The 13,511-nt window shown below is 42.5% G+C and overlaps 1 long non-coding RNA gene across 1 annotated transcript in view; it reads left to right on the top strand.

The window, feature by feature from the left end:
• LOC123774878 (uncharacterized) overlaps nt 1-13,511 on the top strand; it is a 329,931-nt gene that overhangs the window by 166,734 nt on the left and 149,686 nt on the right. Inside the window, exon 4 of the long non-coding RNA XR_006775001.2 lies at nt 6,660-6,710. This is a non-coding gene — a long non-coding RNA (uncharacterized lncRNA). The remainder of the gene's footprint in view (nt 1-6,659; nt 6,711-13,511) is intronic.

Genomic DNA, 13,511 nt, shown 5'->3' with positions numbered 1-13,511 from the left:
GCTAGGTAACAGGGGCATCAAGGTGAAAGAAACATTTTGCCCATTTGTCTCTGCCTCCACCGGGGATCGAACCCGGAACCTCAGGACTACGAATCTGAAGCGCTGTCCACCCAGCTGTCAGGCGCAAAACACAATTATGATGCCAGCAAAACAATCTCTCGCGAATTTGTGGCCAAAGTTGTGATCACGGCCGCAAGAGTCACTGAACTGTTTCATCGTTACATTAGTGGGTTCAGCTCACATTAAACAATTCACTGTTGACTGTTGTTATGGACTGATGTTATCGCACAACGGCCGTTTTTTTAACTTTTATGCTATCACGAGACACTTGAACAATGAACTACCTCGGAACCTCAATATTTAGTTATCGAATGTTCGGATAAAAGCATTTTGGGATCAGAACTCACAGACGCGACTAGCAAAGAGGTTAAAGAGAAGCACGAAGCTAAAATTTGTAGGGAGGTACACTATTCTTACCTAGCTATGCTTGCGGGGTTGAGCTCTGGCTCTTTGGTCCCGCCTCTCAACTGTCAATCAACTGGTATACAGGTTCCTGAGCCTATTGGGCTCTATCATATCTACACTTGAAGCTGTGTATGGAGTCAGCCTCCACCATATCACTGCCTAATGCATTTCATTTGTCTGCTACTCTGACACTGAAAACATTCTTTTTTACATCTCTATGGTTCGTGTGTGTGTGTGTGTGTGTGTACTCACCTATATGTGCTTGCAGGATCGAGCATTGACTCTTGGATCCCGCCTTTCTAGCTATCGGTTGTTTACAGCAATGACTCCTGTCCCATTTCCCTATCATACCTAGTTTTAAAAGTATGAATAGTATTTGCTTCCACAACCTGTTCCCCAAGTGCATTCCATTTTTCTACTACTCTCACGCTAAAAGAAAACTTCCTAACATCTCTGTGACTCATCTGAGTTTCCAGTTTCCACCCATGTCCCCTCGTTCTGTTATTATTACGTGTGAACATTTCATCTATTTCCACTTTGACAATTCCCCTGAGTATTTTATATGTCCCTATCATATCTCCTCTCTCCCTTCTTTTCTCTAGTGTCGTAAGGTTCAGTTCCTTCAGCCGCTCTTCATATCCCATCCCTCGTAGCTCTGGGACAAGCCTCGTCGCAAACCTCTGAACCTTCTCCAGTTTCTTTGTGTTTCTTCAGGTGGGGGCTCCATGATGGCGCGGCATACTCTAAGACGGGTCTCACGTAGGCAGTGTAAAGCGCCCTAAAAGCTTCCTCATTTAGGTTTCTGAATGAAGTTCTAATTTTCGCCAGTGTAGAGTACGCTGCTGTCGTTATCCTATTTATATGTGCCTCAGGAGTTAGATTAGGTGTCACATCCACTCCCAGGTCTCTTTCTCGAATCGTTACAGGTAGGCTGTTCCCCTTCATTGTGTACTGTCCCTTTGGTCTCCTGTGTGTGTGTGTGTGTGTGTGTGTGCGTGTGTGTGTGTGTGTGTGTGTGTGTGTGTGTGTGTGTGTGTGTGTGTGTGTGTGTGTGTGTGTGTGTGTGTGTGTGTGTAATTTGTCCAGACCACACACTAGAAAGTGAAGGGACGACGACGTTCCGGTCCGTCCTGGACCATTCTTAAGTCGATTTTTTTTATTATTTTTGTCCGTATAGGTGGCCGCACATTTGGAATCTTTATCACGGGTCCTTTGGATTTTCTTATTGATATATCACATTACTGAGATATATCAGTCTTTATCTCCTTTCTGTAATTTTTCTTAGAGGTAGAATTTCTTAAAGTCAAAGGTAGAATTCCTAGACGACAAAGCCAAGGTGCATGGGAGGAAATGTGTGAAATCTGGTCCGGCTTCGGTGGAAGCCCCGGGAATCCTTGTTGGTTCACCTGAACCTCAGGTTGCAATTCTTTTGACCATGCTGTGGCCTAGTTGTCTAGAGCGTGTGTCTGGGAATACCCATTGCATAGGTTCGACTCCTTATCACGGCTCCTGTGGAATTTTCTCAATAAAATAAAATAATAAACCTAATAATATGGTCTGACATCAACAAATCATGTGTAAGCTTAAGAGATTTGGCAAGTTTCTCCTTGTCATTCAATTCGTCTTAAGTAACCGAACTTTCCACGTTGTTACAAATATTATAGTAATCTTGTGAGCATAAAACCGAAGCCAGTGCATCCCAGGGTAGTGTGATCGAACACTATTCTCCCTCTCAGGAGGAAATAAAACATCAATTACATCAACGAAACCCTGTTGTTGTTTAAGATTTACTACTTGGAACAAAAAGTTCCAAGTAGCACGGGCTATGGTGAGCCCGTAGTGGGCTTACAACGAAACCCTTTAAGCTATTAGGTTAGGACCGACGGTGGAAGGTTATAGATGAAAATATTGACGGCAGGTTATTGACTGTTTCCCCCAGGAAACAGTCAATTGATGGCCAACTCAACCAGCCTCCAGATACACCGCCCTGTCATGACTACACGAGAGAGAGCACTGATATACGACGCATCAGTTATCACATTAGGAATGGAAATTGATGAAAATCTGTCCTTCCCAAGACACGAAAAATATAGCGTTAACGAAGCTGGAGGAGGCGACTGGTGCTTCAACTCTAAAAAAAAAAAACTGCATATATTGAAAAGTTATTAAGAAAATCCTCTTATAGAGAACTTTCTCCTCTTGTTATTCAAGTCTTCATCCTCTTAAAAACTAATACTGGATTTTTCTATAATATTTCTTCGATTGTTTACCGAGCTCGAGTGACTCAGACTGCTATTACTACAACAGACTGCTATTACTACAACAGACTGCTATTACTACAACAGACTGGTTGTATTAGTAGTTGTAAGAGTACTAGTTATAGTAATTGTTGTTATTATTATTATTATTATTTTACCACAGACGTGGCTAGACATTTACAATGCTAACCAGCATACATTTTTGTCTGTCCTCCATGGACAGGGTTAGAGATCTGTTAAACATATAATTGATTTATTGAACAATCAACCACAGAAGGTGATTGTAGAGCTTTTAAAATCTTAAACTTACCTAAATACATAGATTTGTCAGTCCTACATAAACGGTGTTCGAGGTATCTTTTACATAGTCATTAATGTGCGTTTACAAAGATGAAATGCAATTAATACAACTGGTTGTAGTAACAGACGTGGGAGTACTTGTAATATGAGTAGGAGTCACACACAGAGATCACACTAACGTGATGCATCAAATGAACAAATCCACAAGTTCGGTTTCAACCTTTTACTTTACTTAGCGAAAACTTCCGTTTCAACGATTTTAACCCTGTCGTAGCTCAGTCGATTAAGGCAGTGTCTGGGATGCCCCCGGACGCAGGTTCGAATCCTTGTCACGGCCCTTGTGGATTTGTTCATGAGTAGGAGTAGTTGTAGTAACAGCATTATCAGAAATAATAATAGAAGCAATTAATGTTTCGAAGGGAAGTGATATAATTTCACTGATCTATCTCTAATCATCCACTAACTCACTTCAAACACTAACACACTTAAAACACTAAAAAGAGTGTGTTTATCTCGTCACAATAAACATCGCAGCAAAATAAGCGAGGAACCAGCGGTGTTTCCTTCCGTGTTTGAGTCCGACGGTTAATCCCTGTTTTTTTTCCCAGCTTCCAGTTGCTCCATTTCGCCTCATCCTGTCGAGAGCCTTCGAGGCCACGTTCGTTCGCCGGTTCCATTAAGTTTAATCTTCGCTGGCTCGCCCCTCACGATCTTCTGATTAATGGAGTTTACTCCGGCTCTTTTATTGCGTTTGTTTTTCCTCCTCTATCGCCAGTGTTTTATCCACCAGTGTTGCCTGTTGATGCATCCACCCGAGGCTTATCCAGCAGTATTCTCTGTGGGTTTATCCACCCGAGGCTTATCCAGCAGTGTTCTCTGTGGGTTCACCCACCAGAGGCTTATCAGCAGTGTTCTCTGTGGGTTCATCCACCAAAGGCTTATCCAGCACTGTACTCTGTGGGTTCATCCACCAGAGGCTTATCCAGCACTGTACTCTGTGGGTTCATCCACCAGAGGCTTATCCAGCAGCATCACCCAATAGCATTGTTCTCTGTTGACACTCCATTGTCTCCAATACAACCAATACTTACTCCCATTCCAGCCATGTAGTACACACCCTTCTCTCCACCTATGCCACCTCACACTGTGAGGTCTCCCTCACACTACACCAGGAGGTCCCCACCTCACACTACACCAGGAGGTCCCCACCTCACACTACCTCACACCAGAGAGTCCACCAAACGAAGCAACACATTGCTCCAGAATATTTCACAGATAAAATTTAATTAAAAGTTTAACATATAACTTTTGAGCAGTCAAGCACAGTTGGAGGTTCCCCCAGGCAGTGGTGGTTGGTTCTGTGGCCTGTAGTGGTGGTTGTTTGTGGCCTGCAGTGGTGGTTGGTTCTGTGGCCTGTAGTGGTGGTTGTATCTGTGGCCTGTAGTGGTGGTTGTGTCTGTGGCCTGTAGTGGTGGTTGTGTCTGTGGCCTGCAGTGGTGGTTGTGTCTGTGGCCTGTAGTGGTGGTTGTGACTGTGGCCTGCAGTGGTGGTTGTGACTGTGGCCTGCAGTGGTGGTTGGTTCTGTGGCCTGCAGTGGTGGTTGTGACTGTGGCCTGCAGTGGTGGTTGGTTCTGTGGCCTGCAGTGGTGGTTGGTTCTGTGGCCTGCAGTGGTGGTTGGTTCTGTGGCCTGCAGTGGTGGTTGTGACTGTGGCCTGCAGTGGTGGTTGGTTCTGTGGCCTGCAGTGGTGGTTGTGACTGTGGCCTGTAGTGGTGGTTGTGACTGTGGCCTGCAGTGGTGGTTGTGACTGTGGCCTGCAGTGGTGGTTGTGACTGTGGCCTGCAGTGGTGGTTGTGACTGTGGCCTGCAGTGCTTATTATTCATGTGTTTTGCAGTGTTTTCATTTCATTGAATAGTATTGTATGCGTTATTTAAACGTTCATTTGCCAGTGTTGTAATGTACGTTAGCTGTATATAGTGTCCCGCCTGTAGACAAAATTGGTTTCCACAATTTGGTGTATTTCAAGACATAAGACGGTCGAAATTCATGTGTGTTCGTGCGCAAGGAACGTCCTTCTGGCTGTTACATATCGCCCCTATTGTTTGGTCGTTTCTTCCTGACACAAGAACTTGTAAAGAACCTAAATAGGGGGTAAATGTCATTTTTAACTTTTACAAAATACACACACATACCAGCCCCCTATTTCTTGTGTGGTGGAGAGTTTGGATTTACGCAATTGGGTCAACTACATTAACTTTTTGTGCTTCTCGCTAGATGAGAAGACCCATATTTTTAATTTTTCTGACAACTTTAAGGAAATTGTGTTCAGGAATCCGGAATTAATGGCAAGTATTCCAATATAGATCTTATTTGAGAGTTGTAGTGGTCTATACATATCATGATGTTCGTCTTTCGGATGTGAAGATAACCATTACTTCAAGATATCAGGTCAAAGGTCGGAGGCTGTGAGTTAGATGAGAGAGATATCTGGACCCCTGTCGTAGCTCAGTCGATTAAGGCAGTGTCTGGGATGCTCCCAGACGCAGGTTCGAATCCTCGTCACGGCCCTTGTGGATTTTTTCTTTTAGATGGAGAATGGGATGATGGAGGGCTAACATTTTACTCAACATCCGCATATAAACACAATAAACATGATGTTTACACTCGCATATTGGGTTGGGTGTTGACCAAGAATTAGCTTCATATAACAAGAACTTTCCCGTGAACGCACTAAAGTGTTTATAACTGACGCGGATACTTTTAATTACTTTTCTTACCTTTCAAACTCCTAAAAGTGCTTCCTTGGTTATTAGTGAGCATAAGTGGGACGCCAAACAGGATACGCCATTACTTATTAACGTGATTAAATGCTCACTAACGTGATAAAAATGTTTTGGACGAAATACCATTCGAATTCAAACTTAATGGTGTGGCAAAATTACATACGTGTATTCGTGGAGTGTTTTTTTCTAAGTGTTTGTGTTGAATATGTAAGACGTCTTGGACGATTTGTGCCTAGTGATCGAAAATCACATATATATGTACGCGAACATGTACTCAGTCAGTTTTGGGCCAATCACAGCGTGTCGTGATTGGACCCAATCACCCTCTCCCTTCAGGAAATGATTAAGCATTATTTCTATCCTAAAGTGTTTACCTCTATCATCTGCACCTTTTATATGTAAATATATGTGGATTAAAAAAGTGATCATTTGATGATTGTATTCTACAGACGATGAATCACAGTAACGTGGCTGAAGATTTGATGACTAAACTACACAGTAGGAAACGACGATGATTTGATTGATTGTTGCCGCCGAAGGCGGCTAGTTTATTGTGCACCCCATACTCATCCTGTGAGCGGTAGCGCAAAAGCATTACAGAGGGCACAAAAGGTCTTTATCAGACCTCATCTTAGATTATTACATAACCATTTCATCTATCCTTCACACCTTACAGTTACAATCGACGACGTTTCGGTCCGTCCGGGACCATTATTAAGTCATGTCTTGGTCAAGGAGCGGACCGAAACGTTGTCTTTAATTCATTTTCTGGCGTGTGGTCTATTGTATCATACTTGTGATGTATGAGGTTTTTATGAAGGCAAATTAATAATTCTTGTTTATGTCTTTACAGGTGAATACTGTTCCACAGCTCGACGGACACACTTAGAACCTACTTCTTCAGGTAAGTTCCAATTTCTTTGTTTCCTTTGGGTTTTTAAACTCGTTTGCGTGTAAATCGAAGCGTTTAAAATACAGCATTTAGGAATTAATATACCATCTCCATTCATATATCCACACTAACTATATAACACACTACGTATATCATATCATTCATATATCATATATCATATAACAAACACACTACGTAATGGTACCTATGATTCCCTTCTTACAACTTGTAATAAAGTTGTAAGAACTTATTTTTTCTTTATATAATTTTTTATGACGTATTAGAACGTTGTTACAACTTGCTATATTGGTTGTTATAACTGGTTAGGAGGTGTTAAAACTTGTTTGAACGTTGTACCAACGTCGTAGTTTCGGTGTGTGTTTGACGGATTCGAAATTTCTTTGTATTACCGATCCCAACAGAGAATTTCCCCAACTGTCGTATATGTGGCCAATTCGTCCCCCACACTGTGGTAGGCCTACAGTGTGGGGGAACGAATGGGTCTGCTGCGTTTAACTATAATGATAAAAGGTTATTATCCGCGCTTGTTAAGTCCTAGGCAAGCAAACACACACACAGATCACACTAACGTGATGCATCAAATGATCAAATCCACAAGGGCCGTGACGAGGATTCGAACCTGCGTCCGGGAGCATCCCAGACACTGCCTTAATCGACGGAGCTACGACAGGGTAAAAGGGTTGAAACCGAAGTTCTACTGAACTTACTGGATCCCGTAGCCTCTCCGAGACACAAACCAGGATTTTATACAACTCCCCCCTGCACCCGAGCTATGTCAATAGGCCGTTCTCCCTCTTCGCCCTTACATCATCACACACACAGATCAGGTTTGTTCCATATGTGTATATTTCAACCCATGGGGAATTCTGCATAAGGATTAGTGAGTTATGTTCGTTTGTTGAATTTAGATTCTGTCATGCCTAAACATTCTGGAAAAGGGATTGATAGGGTTTGGGTTTTATAGCAAAGAATTGTAATATATGTAAACAGGATTGGTATTGAGTAGTCTCGAATGATCATGGAATATAAGATTATTATTATTAATTTTCAATAAAAGTAAAAAAGAAATAGCGTATTAATTTTTCGGACTGTCAAAGGCTAATAATGTCTTGTGATGGACAGATTGCTATCAGTTTCCATTTCTTAAATTATTCATAACATGTCAGTTTTGTCTTTTCACTGAATGATATATTTGGTGCCTCTGTGAGACAGCCATCACCGAGGGCTTCATCTGAGACAATAATGCACCGTCGTTCAAAATATAAATCCGCTCTTCAAACTCTCATTAAGAAACCTCAGTAATCATTTACGATAACTGTCAATGTTCCTTAGGAGGGGAGGTGGGCAAAGAGTGCTCTTCTTCAACGTAATAATGGGATAAACATAAGAATTAATAATGGGATCTAACATAAGAATAATTAAGTGATTCGTTGTTTCCTATGCAATTCGGCGATGGTCAATAGAGCAGTCGCCATTAAATAACCAATGTCTACCCAGACATCCATAGACAAATGTCCGTTTTACTCTATAAAACAGGAACATCTCGGTGTATATGTGTGTGTGTGCTGTGATCGCAGGGTGGAGCTGTTAGCTCTTGGACCCCATCTTTCTAACCGACGGTTGTCGAATATCCTGACTCCCAGCTTATTTTCCTGTCATTTCTTTTACATATATATATATATATATATATATATATATATATATATATATATATATATATATATATATATATATATATATATATATATATATATATATCAAACTCAAACACACTCACCTCGTCATGATGCAGTCCACAGCACCTGCCTAACTTCCAGACAGATACTTGCTGCAAGGTGAGCAGGGGCATCAGGTGATATCGAACTTTCAGTGACCTGTAAAGTGTGATTCAATTCGCAGTGACTTAGTGAAGGTTTGTTGAACTTCCGATGACCTAGCGAATTGCAATTGAGCTTCCAGTGACCTAGATAAGTGCAGTTAAACTTCCAGTGACCTGCATAAGTGCAATAGGGCCTTCAATGATAGTCCAAATTCAACACACTGGCACACCTCACAATTTCCTCATAAATCAGATACGAGTTCTAAGAGACATTTCCGCTCAGATATTAGCATAATCAATCAGATTTTGTGAGATTTGACATAAAATATTTGCAGCATTGAGGAGACACTATTATATATTTCAGTCACGAGTTAAACGCTCAAATTTGCATAAATGATTTCTCACTTTATTTCATAGCACTGTTAATAAGCCCGGGGACCTAATTTGCATGTGGTATTCATATTGAAAAGTGAAGAATGTTGTTTATGAGAGTTAATTGAATAATAGATTGCATATGCGACTCTGATATTTCTGTGAGATATATATATATATATATATATATATATATATATATATATATATATATATATATATATATATATATATATATATATATATATATATATATGTGTGTGTATGTGTGTGTATACACACACATATACACACACATTTATAAACCTAAATAATTGGAAGACTAATAAAATGGTCCCAATCTATGAACAAAAGCACAAAAAATCAGGTAAAAGAGACCAGTATTCTTGCGTACAGCTTCCCTTACGCCCTGTAGACCCTGCCTCAGAATATATATATGAGTTGTCTGCCTGTCCCCGAGCCTTCACCAATCACTGCTAAAACTCGACCAACTTTTCCCTCCCGTGAGAGCGGGAAATTCGTAACAGGAATGTGAAAACAAGCGAACTACTTTCATTATGTACACGAGTAGTTACGAAGGTAATCAGACCTTTCGTACGTCAATGATCGCATCCTGGAATGGCGCATCTTTAAGGGAAATATTCCACGGGGCTTGTGAACGGAAGGATGAGGTGCACTTTTCCTGGTTTGGGTTCGAGGTTATCTCCGTGGGATCAGACTCCAAGCTGCTGAAGATTTACGGGAATCTCAGACTCCAGGGAGAAGAGAGCAGGAAGAGGCTGATGGATCCTCTCTCTCTCTCCTGCGACCACCAGCCCGTCATGGTGTAGGTGGCTGTGCGTATGTCGTTGGTGGTGATATGCTGGTGATTCAGTCACTATTGGTACAGTGGCTTTTACAGCACTATCACCATCACGATCACCATCACTTCCATATAAACATTATATATATATATATAACAGCACCACTACCACCATTACTACTGACACAATAACCACAACTACCACCATCTATATCACAAACACCTGTTTTACCAGTACCTGTAACACTTCTTCATTCTTCTCTACCAGCACCAATACCTCCCCAACCACTTCTACCCCCACCAATACCTCCACAACCACCACTACCACCACCCAATACCTCCACAACCACCACTACCACCACCCAATACCTCCACAACCACCACTACCACCACCCAATACCTCCACAACCACCACTACCACCACCCAATACCTCCACAACCACCACCACCCAATACCTCCACAACCACCACTACCACCACCCAATACCTCCACAACCACCACTACCACCACCCAATACCTCCACAACCACCACTACCACCACCCAATACCTCCCCAACCACCACTACCCCCACCAATACCTCCACAACCACCACTACCACCACCCAATACCTCCACAACCACCACTACCCCCACCAATACCTCCCCAACCACCACTACCCCCACCAATACCTCCACAACCACCACTACCCCCCCCAATACCTCCGGATATCGAGTCTCAGAGCAACAATGGCAGCACGGCAGCCATCACACACACCTGCTGGTGCAATTATCTTCCCGTTGCCAGGTGTGTAATCCCACACGGCTCGCCACACACATATAGGACTTGTCTGCAACCAAGATTTTAACTCCTACACAACTTCCACGCTCACTTGCCTGCAGCCAGGCTTGTACTCCCCACACACCCGTCAATCACACACCTGTCACTCCCACACCTGTCACTCCAACACACAAAGCTCATCTCTCTCCTGACAGCATAAAAACTGCTTGACCCATTTTGTCAAACTGTGTAGCGTTGGTTTACACAATAAAGTATTTTAATGTTTAATGCGCAGGTAAAACATGTCGGAAGCCAATGGAACGACACATTACCTTAGGGTAGGAGGGAGCGAGGAAGGGAAGTGGGAAAGACTGATGGGAAAGGCAGGGAAGGATGGAAAGGGAAAGGGAGGAAGGGCTGTAGAGTGAAGGAAAGAGGAGGAGATAAGAAAAGCTGTGACTAGGTAGCATTAGGTCAGCAGGATAGCCATAGGTAGCATCAGGCAGCGGGATAGCCATAGGCAGCATTAGGCAACAGGATAGCCATAGGTAGCATCAGGCAGCAGGATATCCATAGGTAGCTTCAGGCAACAGGATAGCCATAGGTAGCATCAGGCAACAGGATAGCCATAGGTTGCATCAGGCAGCAGGATAGCCAGAGATAGCATCACAGTGGCTGAGGGAGAGACAGGACTGATCCACCTCAGGCAACTGTGTCCATCACCGTGATTAATACTTCCTCCCACTCCAGTGACACCTGAAGCTTGCGTTATCATCCCTCTGACATGATGGATATCGTCTCATTCATCATCTCTCTAGACAGCATTATGTAGGATATCTGGGTATTGCTCATTCATGTTGTGTGACGAAACAAGTCGTTATTAATCTCAATATTAGCCTTCCTTGCACAAGAAAATAAGAAAATCAGAAGAACGTGATATGCCTGATCGCCTCAGGCATGTCATGGTTCAGTCGGTAGTGTGTGTGTGTGCCTGACGGGTTGAGAGATGCTGGCTTGATCCTATTATATGGCTTTAGTGTTTCCTGAAACTCTCCTTCATCCATTACAGAACATCTCTTATGACCTTCAACAGCTTGACAAGGAGTAGGGAACTATTGGGAGAAAGCAACTAGCCATTACGACTATATAGCACTTGGAAGGGATCTGGATAAGGATTTGGGATGGAACGGGGGGGGGGGGTAATGGACAGGTGTTTAATCATTTAGACGGTCGGGGATTGACCGCCAGCCTGCATGAAGCGAGACCATCGCTCTACCGTCGAGTCCAACTGGTTGGGCAACAACTTGAAAACCAGCTGAAAAGTCAATGAATCGCGTTGAATTGCTAATTAGATACCTACCTTAAAACTCTTGCCCTTCAATAAAAATTAATAAGTAATATATATATATATATATATATATATATATATATATATATATATATATATATATATATATATATATATAAACAGTGAAGCATTTAAATGCTACATCACAAAACGCAAGTTGCCTTAATAACCCAAATAAATTAATTATTCAAACTTGTGTTAATCAGGTAATCAAAGAATCGCGTTCCTCGTATATTTCTTATTGACTTCAGTTTTCATCAAAAGCCTTTTCATCCTTATCTCTGTATCAGTTTATCTCTGTCTACTTTATGCCTCTCAATATTTATCTTCTTTCCTTCAGTTGCTCGGGCTTCAGGTCGCTGTGTCTAGTTTTATTAGGCAGAAGAATATTTTAATTTGCAATTATTTGTATCATTAAATGTTTTTTTTATTTGACAAGGTGAGTGGTCCATGGTGGTGTTGTATATTCCAGTCCTTGCTCTGTATAGGTTGTATTATTGTTGCGTATAACAGTACGTGCCCTGTATAAGTTGTTTTAATATTGTATAATACATCTTGTCCAATATTGGTGGTTCCGTTCTTGCATAATACAGTACACTGTAGTGTGCATCATTCTGAATGATTCCTTGTTTGGATTCTCGAATGCTGTCCTTATATTCGCAAGTATTATACATGCTGCAGGATTGTGATCCTATTAAGGTGTGTGTTTTTGGTGTTAGATTTGATATCCTCACCTAGAGCTTAAGGCTATCCTCACGGCTTATCTCGCTTTCCATCTACCTTACGCAATCTCAAAACCTTGCACGTTTTGGGGTTGAATTCTAGTAGCCATTTCCTCACCACATATCTAGTTTTCATTCTCTTGCAGCATTCTGTAATCTTAGGTTGCCTCGTAGCGTAGGTCTCACGTCACGGAATCACTTTCTTGTGTCTTCTTTCAAGTTACATATTTTCATTTTGTCTGGCCAGTCCTACATATAGTGTGTGTTAAGGCACTCTAGTAATGGGCATAACTCTAGAGTGCAAGACACACAGGTCGTCGTAACTAAAGCTAGAGTACCAAAAGGTCGTAATAACTAAATCTAGAGTACCAGAAACTACAATAACTACAGAGTACCACAAACAATTATAGTAGCTGCTAAATGGTCAAGACAAAATAAGGGACACATAACAATCGGTAACAATCATTACGTCCGGTCAATATATAGTGTGATAGCCAATTAGACAAGCGAAGGTGTAATTAGCGTCAATCCGAGACAAACACCCCATTCACCTAAGACAATGGCCACGACGATGGTTGGGGTGGGGGGGGGGTGGTTGTGGGGTGGGGGGGATGGTTGGGGTGGGGGGGGGGGGGTGGTTGTGGGGTGGGGGGGGGATGGTTGGAGGGGGGGGGGATGGTTGGAGGGGGGGGGGATGGTTGGAGGGGGGGGATGGGGAATGAGAGGGTGCATAGAGGGGAGAAAATGGGATGCTTGCGAAGATCGAAGGTCAGTGACCTTTGACCTCCAATACATAATTCCTACACGAAATACTGACAAGAACCCCCCCCCCCCCAAATCCTGGTTGATACCTACTTGATGGGGTTCTGGGAGTTCTTCTACTTCCCAAGCCCAGCCCGAGGCCAGGCTTGACTTGTGAGAGTTTGGTCCACCAGGCTGTTGCTTGGAGCGGCCCGCAGGCCCACATACCC

The sequence above is a fragment of the Procambarus clarkii genome, chromosome 84 (genome assembly GCF_040958095.1).
Source record: "Procambarus clarkii isolate CNS0578487 chromosome 84, FALCON_Pclarkii_2.0, whole genome shotgun sequence".
Classification (NCBI taxonomy): Eukaryota; Metazoa; Arthropoda; class Malacostraca; order Decapoda; family Cambaridae; genus Procambarus; species Procambarus clarkii.
The sequence above is the reverse complement of the archived record's forward strand: the minus strand, read 5'-3'. Positions and strand labels throughout refer to the sequence as shown.